The sequence below is a fragment of the Chiloscyllium punctatum genome, chromosome 24 (assembly GCF_047496795.1).
Source record: "Chiloscyllium punctatum isolate Juve2018m chromosome 24, sChiPun1.3, whole genome shotgun sequence".
NCBI lineage: Eukaryota > Metazoa > Chordata > Chondrichthyes > Orectolobiformes > Hemiscylliidae > Chiloscyllium > Chiloscyllium punctatum.
The window spans coordinates 76,497,157-76,512,661 of record NC_092762.1 but is presented as its reverse complement, the minus strand read 5'-3'; the positions used below and the strand labels follow the sequence as shown (position 1 = coordinate 76,512,661).

The following is a 15,505-nucleotide window of genomic DNA, read 5'->3' as shown; positions in this document are numbered from 1 at the left end:
AGAAGCCCAGACCTTGGTGCATGTCTCTAGCCTGCTGTGTCCACTTGGAAAGTGCAATGTTGTGTGAATAGACAGGGAAGCTATGGAGCTCTAAGATTATAATTAGTAAGTGGCTTTCGGTCAGGGTGAGGATTGAGATATATGGTCCTTTATTTCTGGAATCCTGGGCTGACCAGCCCAGAATCAAGAGCCTCATCACATCGATTAAAATGTATTTTATTGAAATGTTTATAGTGCTCGGTTCTCAATCCCCAAGTCTAATGTACCACACAAATTAAGGCTAGTTATGAAAGAGAACATAATTTGGTGTATTGGTTTCAGAACAAATAATCCTAATGTTACATTATCTCGAACACATAGTCCAAGGCAATTAACTCACTTGCCTCAAGTTCAAAATGAAGAACTTAAAAGAATGGCTCATCCCATTTTTATTTCAGGGTCAGTGTAAATAGGTAATATGTGCCAGGCTTGCCAGCCAAAGAGCTATCTGAGGCTTAACTGGTAGAACCCTTCCCTCTGAGTCACAGTTGCATATTCAAGTCCCATTCGAAGAGTCTGAGCACAAAATCTAGGTTGATGCTCCAGTACAGTATTGAGGTAGTGCTCATCTATTAAATAAGACTTAAATCAAGGCAGTACTGTCCCTCTCACGTGCATTTAAAAGATCCCATGGAACTATGTGAAGAAGAGTCAAGATGTTTTGCCTACTGTCCTGGCTAAAAATTAGCCCTCAAACAACACTGTAAACAAATGACCTCATCATTAGCACATCACAGGTTTTGAGGACTTAGAGTCATAGAGATGTACAGCACAGAAACAGACCCTTCAGTCCAACTCGTCCATGCCCACCAGACACCCCAACCCAGTCTAGTTCCACCTGACAGCACCCGGCACATATCCCCACAAACTCCTCCTATTCATATACCCATCCAAATGCCTTTTAAATGTCGCAATTGTACCAGCCTCCACCACTTCCTCTGACAGCTTATTCCACACACGTACCATCCTCTGAGTGAAAACGTTGCCCCTTAGATCTCTTTTATATCTTTTACCTCTCACCCCAAACCTGTGCCCTCTAGTTCTGGACTCCCCCAACCTAGGGAAAAGAGTTTATCCTATTTATGCAGCTCATGATTTTATAAACCTCTATAAGATCACCCCTCAGCCTCCAACACTCCAGGGAAAACAGCTCTAGCCTACAAAACCTCTCCCTATAGCTCAAATCCTCCAGGACTTGCTTCATACAAAATGTTTCCTGTATTAATCTGCACTATAACATGAAAAACAATTCACAAGTAATACACTGGCTTTCAAGAGCTTTGGTACATCCCGAGGTTGAGAAGGTACTGTAGGAATGCCTTTATTATTTAATGATTACTACTTCAGGATAATATATACAGAACACAATTTTGGATGGCTTTTATTTGGTTCTTAACAATTGTGCCAAACTGAGGAGGGTAAAGACTCTTAAAAGTGGGAACAATGCAAAAAGCATGCTGCAGCACACAGGGAGCTGCAGAACGAGTCAATGAGGATGTCGTCCTCTTGCTATCGCAGCCCCTCAAACACCCAGAGCATTGGATGTTTTGAACAGAGGATGGTTGCAGCAGATGGTTGGAGAAGCAGCATCAGCTACTGCCACACTTAGCTCCTCCAACTAAAATAAATGAGAAACATTTTGTGGTTAACTTTCCATGCTTAAGGCTACTTTAAATATTCCCTGGGTTACGTACAATTAAATAAATTAGTTAAAACATTCATCTGTTATACTAACGTTGACACCTGCAGGCAAGGAAGTAAGTGCACTCTCAGTACACTGGAGGTGGCATAACAGTTTGGAAACTAATCCTTGAAATTGAACACACTAGTTCTCCATTTATAGTGTACAAGACAAGGTGGACCAATGTTCACCAGTTTTACTGTTTTTTCCTTCTTTATGATAAAATATTGCCATTAGCAACATGTATCATTGACTTTGAAATACTGTATCTTAAGAATCTGCATGGAGTCACTTTAATATACAGCAAATACATATGAAATACTTGGGAGATATTATCAAGGTCCATTTCTGGGGTGCGTGTGATGCCAAATCATTTTCAATTCTGATATTGGCAAATAAATTGAAATTAAGACTGTAATCCAATTCAAAACTGTGCTCCACTGCACAAAACAAATACCAATTTATTAACACAGCTATAGACTCAGACCATAATAATTTAGAGATTGCCTAATTAATCTATTCAGGGACATTATTAGACACTGCTGGGGCAGGGAAACTGAACCTAGGCTTAGCGGCAGCGATGTTACCACATTGCCATAGGCACTCTCCCATAACAATATTGAAGTAAATGTAATTCAAGTACTTTCTCATGTACAAATCTACAATTGTGGTTAATTGTAGCTTCCCTACCACCAGGTCAACACAGACAATGCAAAAATAATGAAGAATGGGATAAGTGAAAACTTTTAAAAATGGGTACCTGTAATGAAATGAAAATTTTGTTTCTATATGTATATAAGGGAGAGGGAGAATTTTATCTGCAGAATCACTTCCCATTTTTATATATTCTGTTTTCCCCTTTTACACAATTCAATGTCACCGGCTGTCTAAGTGGTTTTGTGTTTGGTGCCATTTGTGGCTGTTCTACACAAACATGGTCAATTTTTGCTCACATGATATACTTCACTTCCACATGGAGGCTGTGTGTTTAAACGGTATGGCGTTGTGGTCAGATCAGCCTGTGAAGTGCCCCTGGATTTCTAGCATAACAGGAGTTTCAGTTGCTGGGAGAGAGCTCAGAGACTCAGGTTCTCTTCAGTATTTAAAGGAGATGACATAAAGGGGGCCTGATTGAGTAATATCAAAAGGATAAATGAAAGCTCTCGTAGGGATAGGTGGCAGGTTCAAATTTGAGAAAGGCACATTTCTTGCTCGTGAGATTTTTCTCAAGTCATGGACAAAATGTGTTGGGGAGCAGAAACAATGTAAACTTGAAGCACCTTCCTCACTTCAACATTGCCTGTAAAAGCAAAGTAATCCAGAACTGGGAAGCAGCAGGAATATATTTAATCAAGGTTCCTTGGGCAGAGAATTCCATAGATTCACTACTCTCTGGGAAAAGCAGTTCCTCCCCATCTCTGTCCTAAATCTATTCCCCCTAATCTTGAGGCCATGTCCCTGAGGAGACACGCCAGTGGAACTTTCAGGATGGCCCATCCATGAACTGTTGGATGCAGCCTGGTAGACTGAATGGACAATTCTCATTTCTGCTGTCCTCTGTGCATTAAGAACCCTGCCTGCCCATTACAATTGTGTTTGACGTCTTGTTTCCATTGAATGCTGAAGATGCAATGTGGTAAAATGCAACATGAAACTTGACGTGCACATCGGAACACAGTCAGATGATCCTTAAGTAAACAGAAGCAGGAATTTACAGATTTAATTTCATCTGCCAGAAAACCGGTGACATTAAGTAAAAATATGACAACAAGCAGTCGTCTTGTTTTCACACCAGTGAGAGAAAGTGTTTAACCACATTGTGTTCCCAGCAGACAAAGCAATCAGGAGTTCAGACATGGCCCTGAAGGAGTTAAAGGCATTCACTGATTGCAGAAACATTTGCTTTCAGCTTAAATCAAAGTGATGAGATGCTAGTGTTCCAGAAATCATGCTGTCCTTCACACTCTCGGATTGTAGTCCATTGTCAATGCAGCTTTGGGACAGCTAGGTTATTTAGCTTTAGGGAAAAGACGGGGTGAATCGCTGAGCAAGCAGCTTGCACAACAAGGTCACATGTGTCATATACAGTTGTCAACAGATCTCCCGAAAGGTTCAAGAAAGGATTCTGCAGTAATACAATTGGTACGTTGGCTGATTCATGGAAACCCTTTGGCAGTTTTTATCCATTTCCTGGCATTCAATAAATAAATTATAAATGTCTCTGAACTTGAACAAATTTATTACTTATACCCCCATACCTGAGAGGGCACTGTAGGCGGCGACATGTAAACTTTTCATTGTACTAGTTTGAGTGCACGTGACAATAAAGCTAATTCAACACTATCATATCTTTCCAGATGATTGGATCCTTCCAGCTGGTTCACAAAATATGAACTATGGCTTGGATATTCCTTCCAGGAGCGAGAAATATAAATTGAAACTCAGGGTACAACCTGAACCCTGTCTCTGAACAGGGGAGGGGTTTGTGCTCAGGGTACTAATTGATTCCTCAGAACAGCTCAGAGCCATGGTGTTGGTGAGGATCTGATAGCACTGACATATGCAGCTTCTAATAAATAGCAGAAGCTGGCACTGGCCAGAGATAACAGCATGCCTTAACTTGGCTCTCCATTGTCCTTGTGGACTGGATTCATCACATCCGTGAGAGCCCCAGATTTATTAGGGGGGTGTGGGTCCTACCTTCATGTGATCGCAACCATGGAACAGAGTGAGCTATGGACATCACCAGGGTCATGATCATGCAGAATGCAGGTGTGGCACGATGAAGATTGGTGGTGTTATTGGGCCAGTGTGTTCATTAAGTGTGTACCCTGTCTGATAGTATTCCAAAGACTGTGCTACAATGGGAAGGTTCCAATTATTTGGAGGAGCAGCTGTTGGACTAGGATGAACAAAGTTAAAAATCACACAACACCAAGATATAGTCCAACAGGTTTATTTGGAAGCACTAGCTTTCGAAGCGCTGCTCCTTCATCAGGTGGTTGTAAACCAGGACCATAAGACACAGAATTTATTGTAAAAGATTACATTCATGCAGCTGAAATGATATATTGAGCAAACCTAGATTTGTTGAACAAATGATTTATTGAACAAATCTAGGTTTGTTCAATATATCGTGTCAGCTGCATGACACTGTAATCTTTTGCAATAAATTCTGTGTCTTATGGTCCTGCTTCACAACTATCTGATGAAGAAGCAGCGTTCAGAAAGCTAGTGCTTCCAAATAAACCTGTTGGACTATAACCTAATTTTGTGTGATTTTTTTAACTTTGGGAGGTCTCAGCACTGCAGAGGCTTCTCCTGTCCAATGCGAGTTCTTGTAACCTCTTCCCGTTTTCTCCGCAGCTGGGAACATCCAAGCAATGGGACCAACTTGCTCATTGTCATTAGGTCAAGCTTCAGCTGCAAAACTTAGAAGGACCAACCTTACACCCCACCAAAGACACCTTCCATCATGCAGACACTGTCTCCTCAGTGGGTTCTCGTATAGGGTATGAAAGGGTGGCACTGGGGCAATGAGAACTGTGCCAGTGGATAAGAGGAGGTGACAAAGGCAACTTTTGAAAGTCTCACTCAGTGTGGCCCTGCTCAGCTGGGGTCAGCTGCAAGGACCTCATGACCACCAGAAAGATGACTCCAACAGCAACAAGTGTGCTCCCATGTGTTCCCTTGAGGCAGAATGGACTGAGCTATACCCTTTCAATTCACTGCAAGCTTCTCCTGAAGTTCATATTGAGAATTCATCTATTTTGCTTCTCATCGTCCTCCAGCTGATGTTTCCTTAGGGGCACATTTAAAAGGGGAGTCAGGGACCTAATGGATACTGATCTTGAGGCTCGGCTAATGTTCTGGGGCCTGGGTTTAAGTCCTGCTGCAGCAGAATTTGAATTCAATAAACAATATTCTGGATTTGGGAATCTATTGATGACCATGGCAGCATTGTGGATTGTCGGAGGAACATATCTGGTGCACTGGTGTCCTTTGGGGAAGGAAATCCTCCTGTTCTCCTTGGCTGTTCTGGCCTACATGTGACTTCAGAACCACACACTGTGGCTGGGGACAAGATTCCTTATGGGAGACTGGTTAGCAAGGTTAGATCTCATGGAACACAGGAAGAACTAGCCTTTTGGATACAGAACTGGTTCAAAGGTAGAAGACAGAGGGTGGTGGTGGAGGGCTGCTTTTCAGACTGGAGGCCTGTGACCAGTGGAGTGCCACAAGGATCGGTGCTGGGTCCATTGCTTTTCGTCATTTATATAAATGCTTTGGATGTGAACGTAGGAGGTATGGTTAGTAAGTTTGCAGATGACACCAAAATTAGAGGTGTAGTGGACAGCGAAGAAGGTTACTTCAGGGTACAATGGGATCTTGATCAGATGGGCCAATGGGCTGAGGAGTGGCAGATGGAGTTTAGTTTAGATAAATGTGAGGTGTTACATTTTGGAAAGCAAATCAGAGCTGGACTTATACACTTAATGGTAATGTCCTGGGGACTGCTGCTGAACAAAGAGAGCTTGGGGTGCAGGTTCATAGTTCTTTGAAAGTAGAGTCACAGGTAGCTAGGACAGTGAAGTTTGGTATGCTTCCCTTTATTGAATACAAAATTTGAGAGGTCATGCTGTGGCTGTACAGGGCATTGGTTAGGCCGCTTTTGGAATATTGCATGCAATTCTGGTTTCCTGAAACCTGAAAGGGTTCAGAAAAGATTTACAAGGATGTTGCAAGGATTGAGCTATAAGGTGAGGCTAAATAGGCTGGGGCTGTTTTCCCTAGAGTGTCAGATGCTGAGGGGTGATCTCATAGAGGTTTATAAAATCATGAAGGACATGGATAGGGTAAATAGACAAGGTATTTTCCCTGGGGTGGGGCAGTCTAGAACTGGAGGGAATGCGTTTAGGGTGAGAGGGGAGAGATATAAAAGGGACCTAAGGGGCAACGTTTTCACATAGAGAGTGGTGCCTGTATGGAATGAGCTGCCAAAGGAAGTGGTGGAAGCTGGTACAATTACAATATTTAAAAGGCATTTGGATGGGTATATGAATAGGAAGGATTTGGAGGGATATGGGCCAAGTGCTAGAAAATTGGACTAGATTTGGTGAGGATATCTGTTTGGCATGGACGAGTTGGACCAAAGGGTCTATTTCCATGCTGTACATCTCTATGACTCTATCGCTGGCACAAACTGATTTCACCCCCACTATGTTTCAGAAGATGAATGAGCGACCACTTGGTGTATGACCACAGCCTTGAGTAACATTTTGAGGATTAGTTAGGTACAATTGCCAGCCACAAAAAGCAAAGAAATTGAGTAACATCCCACGTTCTCTGAATATCGGGCCTGAGGAAGTTGCTCAGTGATATCTCCCCTGGTTAAATGAAGAGCATGACCCAAATATATAGCCAGGATGAATGCAAAGAACGAAATATCCTTCACTGTCAACCTATAGCAGAAGTTAAGGATTCAGGATAAGTTACCACCCACAGTAAGCCAACAACCTGGGATCTGAATAGCACTTCCTCCCTCGATAAAAGGTGTTTCTGTACTTGCATCATATCTACTCGTGACATTTTCAACTGAGTGTGACACACAATATAATAATTTTCTGCAGTTCAGTCAGATTGATGGAATGTAAGGTGAGAGCAGCCAAACTGGTTTCACTTGAGATCATTGTGTCAGACATTACTCAGATAATTTGTCTTTGGTGGAATTCACCTTCAATGCTGAAAGTAAAGGACAATGCACTAACCTGCACAGTATCCCTAAAAATGTGTTAATATCAAGCTATTAACATTAAAATGGAAAAGGGTAATGTGTGTTACTTGATTAATTAATCATGTGCTGATAAAGAGGCCACAGCTGGGTCAGAGCTGTAAGAAGTCGATCTGATCAATAGATTCTGTCCAAGAGAAGCTCCATGTCTATGTTTCTAATTTATCTACAAACTTGGATCCAGTTAACAAAGCTAATTGACACCAATAAGTAGCACAGCCGCAAACAGTAGTGTTTTGTTCTTGAGCTCAAATGTAGTTATGTACAGTGTATGGCGTGATGGTTCAGTGGGTAGCACTGCCGCCTCGCAGGGTCAGGGAGCTGGGTTCAACTCCAACTGGGGAACACCTGTCTGTGTGGACTTTGTACATTCTCCCTGGGTCTGGGTGGGTTTCTTCTGGGTGCTCTGGTTTCCTCCCACTGTCCAGAGATGTGCAGGTTATGTGGATTGGTCATTGTGCATGTTAAAAACAATGACTGCAGATGCTGGAAACCAGATTCTGGATTAGAGTGGTGCTGGAAAAGCACAGCAGTTCAGGCAGCATCCGAGGAGCAGGAAAATCGACGTTTCGGGCAAAAGCCCTTCATCAGGAATAGAGGCAGAGAGCCTGCAGAGTGGAGAGATAAATGAGAGGGGGGTGGGGGTGGGGAGAAAGTAGCATAGAGTACAATAAGTGAGTGGGGGAGGGGATGAAGGTGATAGGTCAGGGAGGAGGGTGGAGAGGATAGGTGGAAAGGAAGATAGGCAGGTAGGACAAGTCATGGGGACAGTGCTGAGCTGGAACTTTGGAACTGGGGTGAGGTGGGGGAAGGGGAAATGAGGAAACTGGTGAAGTCCACATTGATGCCCTGGGGTTGAAGTGTTCCGAGGCGGAAGATGAGGCGTTCTTCCTCCAGGCGTCGGGTGGTGAGGGAGCGGCGGTGAAGGAGGCCCAGGACCTCCATGTCCTCGGCAGAGTGGGAGGGGGAGTTAAAATGTTGGGCCACGGGACGGTGTGGTTGTGACCCCTGTCCTGTGTGTACATGGCTCGTTGTGTCCCCTGTCCTGTGCAGAAGATAGGGTAAGGGTAAGGAGTAAATGATAGGTGCAGAAAGAATCCAAGGAGAGTGTAAAACAGTTGAACAGACAACGGAGTGGATAATGGTCAGTCTGGGAGAATGAATTGCTGCTAATGGAGACTATTACTGGGTTGTGTTTAATAGTAGACATTGTGATGACAAGAGTCAAAAGGCGTGGCGCTGGAGAAGCACAGCAGGTCTGGCAGCGTCCGAGGAGCATTGACGTTTTGGGCACGTGTCCTTCATCAGAAATGATGACAAAGCCTGTGTGGGGAAAGTGTGACGAAGGTGCTCAAGGCTTAACTTTGTTGAACTCGATCTGGAGTCCAGCAGGATATAAAGTTCCCAAGCAGAAGTGAGGTCCTATTCTTCCAGCTTGTGCTGAGCTTTGCAAACAACCAAGTACCAGCTAACCCATCTTACACATGAGGTTTTGATGGAATGTAAATTGCCAAGGGAAACAAAAACTGGGAGAGGTCCTGGGAAAGAATCAGACAGTTACAATGTTCCTCATCACAATCCAGTAAGAATATTGATAGAAGGATTACTTGCAATAGAATATTTGAAGAATCCTTAAGAAGAATAACATAGAGACCTACAGACAGTAACGACTGTATTACCACAGACTCTCACAGCACAAAAGGAAGCACCTCAAGCCCTGGTGTCTGCACTAGCTGTTAGCCATCTAATTAGTCCCAATCCCTTGCTGTTTCCCTATAGCTCTCTGTTTGTTTTTCCTTGTTAAGTATTGACCTTTTGAAAAGTTCCTGTTGTATCTGCTTCTATCACCCTTTTCAGAAACATATTCCAGATTATCAATAAAACAGACGAACAAGGGGATTCTTTTGTTGAAGTGGTAATGTCCTCACGTCTGGACTAGGAGATCCAGGATGAACAGGTATGTAATAGCATCCCTTAACAGGTTGATTAAAAAATGTCTGAAACAGACAACCATGAAATTACAGTTGGAGGTTATTGAGTTTGAAGTGAGGGAATAAAAACCTTCCAGAATGTAACAAGGCTTTATGTGTATCAGATTAAGGAATCAGATATATGAAAGAAGAATATTTGTATTTTTTCAAAGGTAGATGTACATTTTGAACAATTTCCTTTGAACTAATCCTGAGGGGACATTACTCATTGTGGAATGTTACTGTCAGATTATCATCAATCCTGTGATATTTTAGATGAATATGTTCCAACTAAAATAAATGTTAGTGATTTAAAAAACATTAATAATAACATATTGACCATGTCTCTCTTCCCATGCTTAAACATGGGAATTTCATTGTATACTTAATTTCACACCATAGTAAACAATGTTTATTTTAGTAAGAAATGTTATTTGAAATAATCCTAAAAAGGCTGAATCTCAGTGATGAACCTGGCACAAAACATTTTGCTTTATCCAGCTGTCAAAAGCATATTTCCCACCTCCACATTATCCACCCATGCCCATTCCCCCACCCCACCCCAACCAGCTCAAATTCAATCCATGGGACGTATTTATAACTAAGCATAGTGACTTGCATCAACCTTCACTAGAGTTCTCAATGGTACATCTTAACATTTTAAGTTATACTCAGGTGAGTACAATAATCTGATGACTGTGCATTGATAAATTGCCCTTCCAGCTGCTTAAACCTTAAATCTTGGAATTTTATCTGCAACCAATGTCATCTGACTCAGTCTAACCTCGCAGTTAAATGGTGATGGGTTAAAGTCACACTGTAGAGGTTCCAGTGTAAAAGTCTAGGCTGATACTTCATGGTAGTATTGAGATAGTGTTCTGTCTTTGGAATAAAATCTAAAACCAAAGCCTATCTACTCTCACTGCTATTTTGAACAAAAGCATGCAGATACCGCCTGGTCTTGGGCAATATTTATCACTCGCTTAGTCAGAAGTCACACGATGTTATGACATGTTATAGTCCAACAGGTTTATTGAAATCTCAAGCTTTTGGAGTGCTACTCCTTCGTCAGGTAATTTTTCACCACTTGATGGAGGAGCAACGCTCTGAAAGCTTGTGATTTCAAGTAAACCTGTTGGACTATAACCTCATGGTGTGCGACTTCTGACTTTGTCCACCCAAGTCCAACAATGGTACCTCCACACAGTGTCATTTAGAACAGATTAACTGCCCATTACCACATATCTCAAAATTTGTAAAAGCGATGGCAATTCAAAATGTGCTATTGTCTGTAAAGCATTTTTCGCTGTATGTAAACACAAAGCCTTTTTTGAAACATTCTGTTTTTCGACCTCTTTCACTTTTTATAACCCTGTGCCTTATAATATTTTATCTTGTTTAAGATGCTATGCTGTTAGGGAGGGAATTCCAAGACTTTGACCCAGTAACACTGAAGGAATGGACATACTTCCAGGTCAGGATGGTGAGTGGCTTGGAGGGGAACTTGAAGGTGGTGGTTTTCCCATGTATCTAATGCCCTTGACCTTCCGGATGAACGTGATTGTGGGTTTGGAAGGAGTTGTCTCAGAAGCCTTGGTGAATTACTACAATACATCTCATGGATAGTATACACTGCTGTTCCTGTGTATCGGCAGTGGAGGGACTGAATGTTTGATGGATGTGGTGTGAACCAAGTGGGCTCTTTTGACCTGGAGGGTGTTCAGCGTCTTGAGTGATGTTGGCGCTGCATCCATCCAGGCAAGTGGGGAGTAGTCCATCGTACTCCTGACTTGTGCCTCCTCAATAGTGGACAAATTTTGGGGAGTTACTCACTGAAGTATTCCTAGCCTCTGACCTGCTCTTGTCGCTGTATTTATATGTCCAGTTCAGTTTCTGGTCAATGGTAATGCCCAGGATATTGTCAGTGGGAGTGATGGTAACGCCAGTGAATGTCAAGGCAAAATGGTTAGATTCTCTTTTGTTGAAAATGGTCATTGCCTGGCTCTTGTGTGGGGCAAATGTTAGCTCATATTTCAATGGAGTGAGAATCACAACAAAAAGAATTGTAGCTTTGCATACAGATGGATGTTCTCCTTTTCAGTGCAATGGGATTTACAGGTGATAGGATTGACAGTACACAGTAAGAGGTCTGTGTGGAGTTTGCACATTCTCCCCGTGTCTGCAGATTTACAGGTGATAGGATTGACGGTACACAGTAAGAGGTCTGTGTGGAGTTTGCACATTCTCCCCGTGTCTGTGGGGGTTTCCTCCGGGTGCTCTGGTTTCCTCCCACAGTCCAAAAAAATTGCGGGTTAGGTGAATTGGCCTTGCTAAATTGCCCATAGTATTGGGTGAAGGGGTAAATGTAGGGGAGCGGGTGTGGATGGGTTGCACTTCAGAGGGTTGGTGAGGACTTGTTGGGCCGAAGGGCCTGTTTCCACACTGTAAGTAATCTTATCTACAGTGCAAGAGGGCGGGTCACCATCTTCTCCAGGGTACTGAAGGAGGTGGCTCGGGAAATCGTGGATGCGCTGGTGATTATTTTCCAGAGTTCAATAGAATCGGGGTTGGTTCCTGAGGATTGGAGGGCGGCTAATGTTGTGCCACTTTTTAAGAAGGGTGGGCGGGAGAAAGCAGGAAATTATAGACCAGTTAGTCTGACCTCAGTGGTGGGAAAGATGCTGGAGTCTATTATAAAGGATGAAATTACGGCACATCTGGATAATAGTAACAGGATAGGACAGAGTCAGCATGGATTTATGAAGGGGAAATCATGCTTGACTAATCTTCTTGAATTTTTTGAGGATGTAACTCGGAAGATGGACGATGGAGATCCAGTGGATGTACTGTACCTGGACTTTCAGAAAGCTTTTGATAAAGTCCCACACAAGAGGTTAGTGAGTAAAATTAGGGCGCACGGGATTGGGGGCAAAGTGCTAGATTGGATAGAGAATTGGTTGGCTAATAGGAAACAAAGGGTAGTGATTAACGGCTCCATTTCGAAATGGCAGGCAGTGACCAGTGGGGTACCGCAGGGATCCGTGCTGGGACCGCAGCTTTTTACAATATATGTAAATGATATAGAAGATGGTATCAGCAATAACATTAGCAAATTTGCTGATGACACAAAGCTAGGTGGTAGGGTGAAATGTGATGAGGATGTTAGGGGATTACAGGGTGACCTGGACAAGTTAGGTGAGTGGGCAGATGCATGGCAGATGCAGTTTAATGTGGATAAATGTCTGGTTATCCACTTTGGTGGCAAGAACAGGAAGGCAGATTACTACCTCAATGGTATCAAATTAGGTAAAGGGGCTGTTCAGAGAGATCTGGGTGTTCTTGTCCACCAGTCAATGAAGGCAAGCATGCAGGTACAGCAGGTCGTGAAGAAGGCTAATAGCATGCTGGCCTTCATAACAAGAGGGATTGAGTATAGAAGCAAAGAGGTGCTTCTGCAGCTGTACAGGGCCCTGGTGAGACCACACCTGGAGTACTGTGTACAGTTCTGGTCTCCAAATTTGAGGAAAGACATTCTGGCTATTGAGGGAGTGCAGCGTAGGTTCACGAGGTCAATTCCTGGAATGGCAGGATTGCCTTACACGGAAAGACTGAAGCGACTGGGCTTGTATACCCTTGAGTTTAGAAGACTGAGAGGGGATCTGATTGAAACGTATAGGCTTATGAAAGGACTGGACACTCTGGCAGGAGGGAACATATTTCCGTTGATGGGGGAGTGCCGAACCAGAGGACACAACTTAAAAATACGGGGTAGACCATTTAGGACAGAGATGAGGAGAAACTACTTCACCCAGAGAGTGGTGGCTGTGTGGAATGCTCTGCCCCAGAGGGCAGTGGAGGCCCAGTCTCTGGATTCTTTTAAGAAAGAATTGGATAGAGCTCTTAAGGATAGTGGAGTCAAGGGGTATGGAGATAAGGCTGGAACAGGATACTGATTAGGAATGATCAGCCATGATCATATTGAATGGCGGTGCAGGCTCGAAGGGCAGAATGGCCTACTCCGGCATCTATTGTCTATTGTCTATTGTCTATTGTAATTAAGGATGGGCAATAAATGTTGGCACATCCCACAGACAATCCAAACTAATCCCAAGTCAGCCGGGTAAAGAACTCCAAGAAACGGCCTTAAAATGCATTTGGTGGTGGGGCAGGATCAATTGTAGCAAACTTAAGCTTTCACTGTGAGGTTGCTGCCTCCAAAATATTGTTGTTTCACTCTACTCGGTTCGATAATGCTTGCCAAGGAGTTGCCAGGGAAATTATGTTTCTGCATCTAGTCAGCTTCTGTTTCTTGGTTTCGTGTGGTATGTTAGACTGTGTGAATACTGCACTAGTCCCAGGGTGAGTAAATGCCTGAGCTGTAATCACTGCAATGATCTTGAGTGATAACCTCCAGCTGTTTTATGAAATCAACACAATTAGTATATATTAAGAAGCATCAACTACAGGAATTCACGCCTTAGTGCCATCAATTTATTGCAATTGTATATAAATCTTCAATATTACCTAAACAGCAAAAGAAATTGCCCTGGCAACCAAAGGTTATTTCATGCCAGTAGGTCTGGTTTTATGTAATTACCCTTTTAAGGTCACTGTTTGGTCATTTTGAATTTCACTTGCTTTCCCTGCTCACCTCTTGCTATATTTGATACCATCCACTGGCATCTCAGCTGCTGCCTAATATCTCTAAGCCTGTTGAAATCAGTTCACCTCCCTCAGCCCAGACTGAATCCTGCCATATGCCATATTCACCAGAATTGACTTTGATTAGATTGGATTACCCACAGTATGGAAACAGGCCCTTCGGCCCAACAAGTCCACACCGACCCTCCGAAGGATAACCCACCCAGACCCATTCCCCTACCCTGCATTCACTCCTGACACTATGGGCAATTTAGCACGGCCAATTCACCTGACCTGCACATCTTTGGACTGTGGGAGGAAACCGGAGCACCTGGAGAAAACCCACGCAGACACGGGGAGAATGTGCAAACTCCACACAGACAGTTGCCTGAGGCAGGAATTGAACCTGGGTCTCTGGCGCTGTGAGGCAGCAGTGCTAACCACTGTGCCACCATGCCGCCCATGAGTTCATGAGGGTTAGGTACACCACCAGTGCTTTTAGGAAGAGAGATCTACGATTTAGACCCAGCAACTGTGAAAGAAATGTCCACATCAGGATGGTGTGCAATACAGAGAGGAACTTGCAGATGGTCATGTTCTAGGTTATAGAGATCACAGGGTGGGAAGCTGCTATTTAAGGATTGTACCCACTGCTGCCAATGTGATTGTTAGTGAAAGGAGTGAATGGTGAAGATGGTGGATCAGGTGCCAATCATGCAGAATGCCTTATGCTGATACTCACTTCACCCAGTCAGGTGAGTGGAGGGGACTCCAAAACACTCCTGACTTGCTCCTTGTAGATAGTGGACAGATATTGGTGAGACAGGAGGTATGTAACTTGCCACAGAATTCCAAGTTCTAACCTTCCCTTATACCCATGCTATTCATATGGCTGGCTTAATTCAGATTTTGATAGTAACCTCCAAGATGTTGAAACTGAGGATATCGTGATAGACATGCCATGGAATGTCAAGAGGAGATGGTTAGACTCTCTCTTGTTGGAGATGATCATTATCTGGGACTCATGTGGTGCTAATGCTGCTTGCCACTTATCAGCTATGGCCTGGATGTTCTCCATGTCTTACTGCATTTGGACACGGTGAGTCTCACTGTATGAAGAGTTACAAATGGTGCTGAACATTGTACAATCATCGATGACCATCTCCACTTCTGACCTTATGATGTCAGAAAGTTCATTGATGAAGTAGCTGAACTGATTGGACCTTGAACAATACTTTGAGGGACTCCTGCAGTTTTATTCTGGAACTAAGGTGAATGACCTCCAACTCCACAACAATTTTCCTTGGTACCAGGGGTGGCTGCAATCAGTGGAGAGATTCCCCCTTGGTTCCCATTTACTCCAGGTTTGATACCACTCTAGGT

The 15,505-nt window shown here is 43.4% G+C and overlaps 1 protein-coding gene across 2 annotated transcripts in view; it reads right to left on the bottom strand.

The window, feature by feature from the left end:
• LOC140494710 (guanine nucleotide-binding protein subunit alpha-14-like) overlaps positions 1–15,505 on the bottom strand; it is an 88,335-nt gene that overhangs the window by 34,795 nt on the left and 38,035 nt on the right. The window lies entirely within an intron of this gene.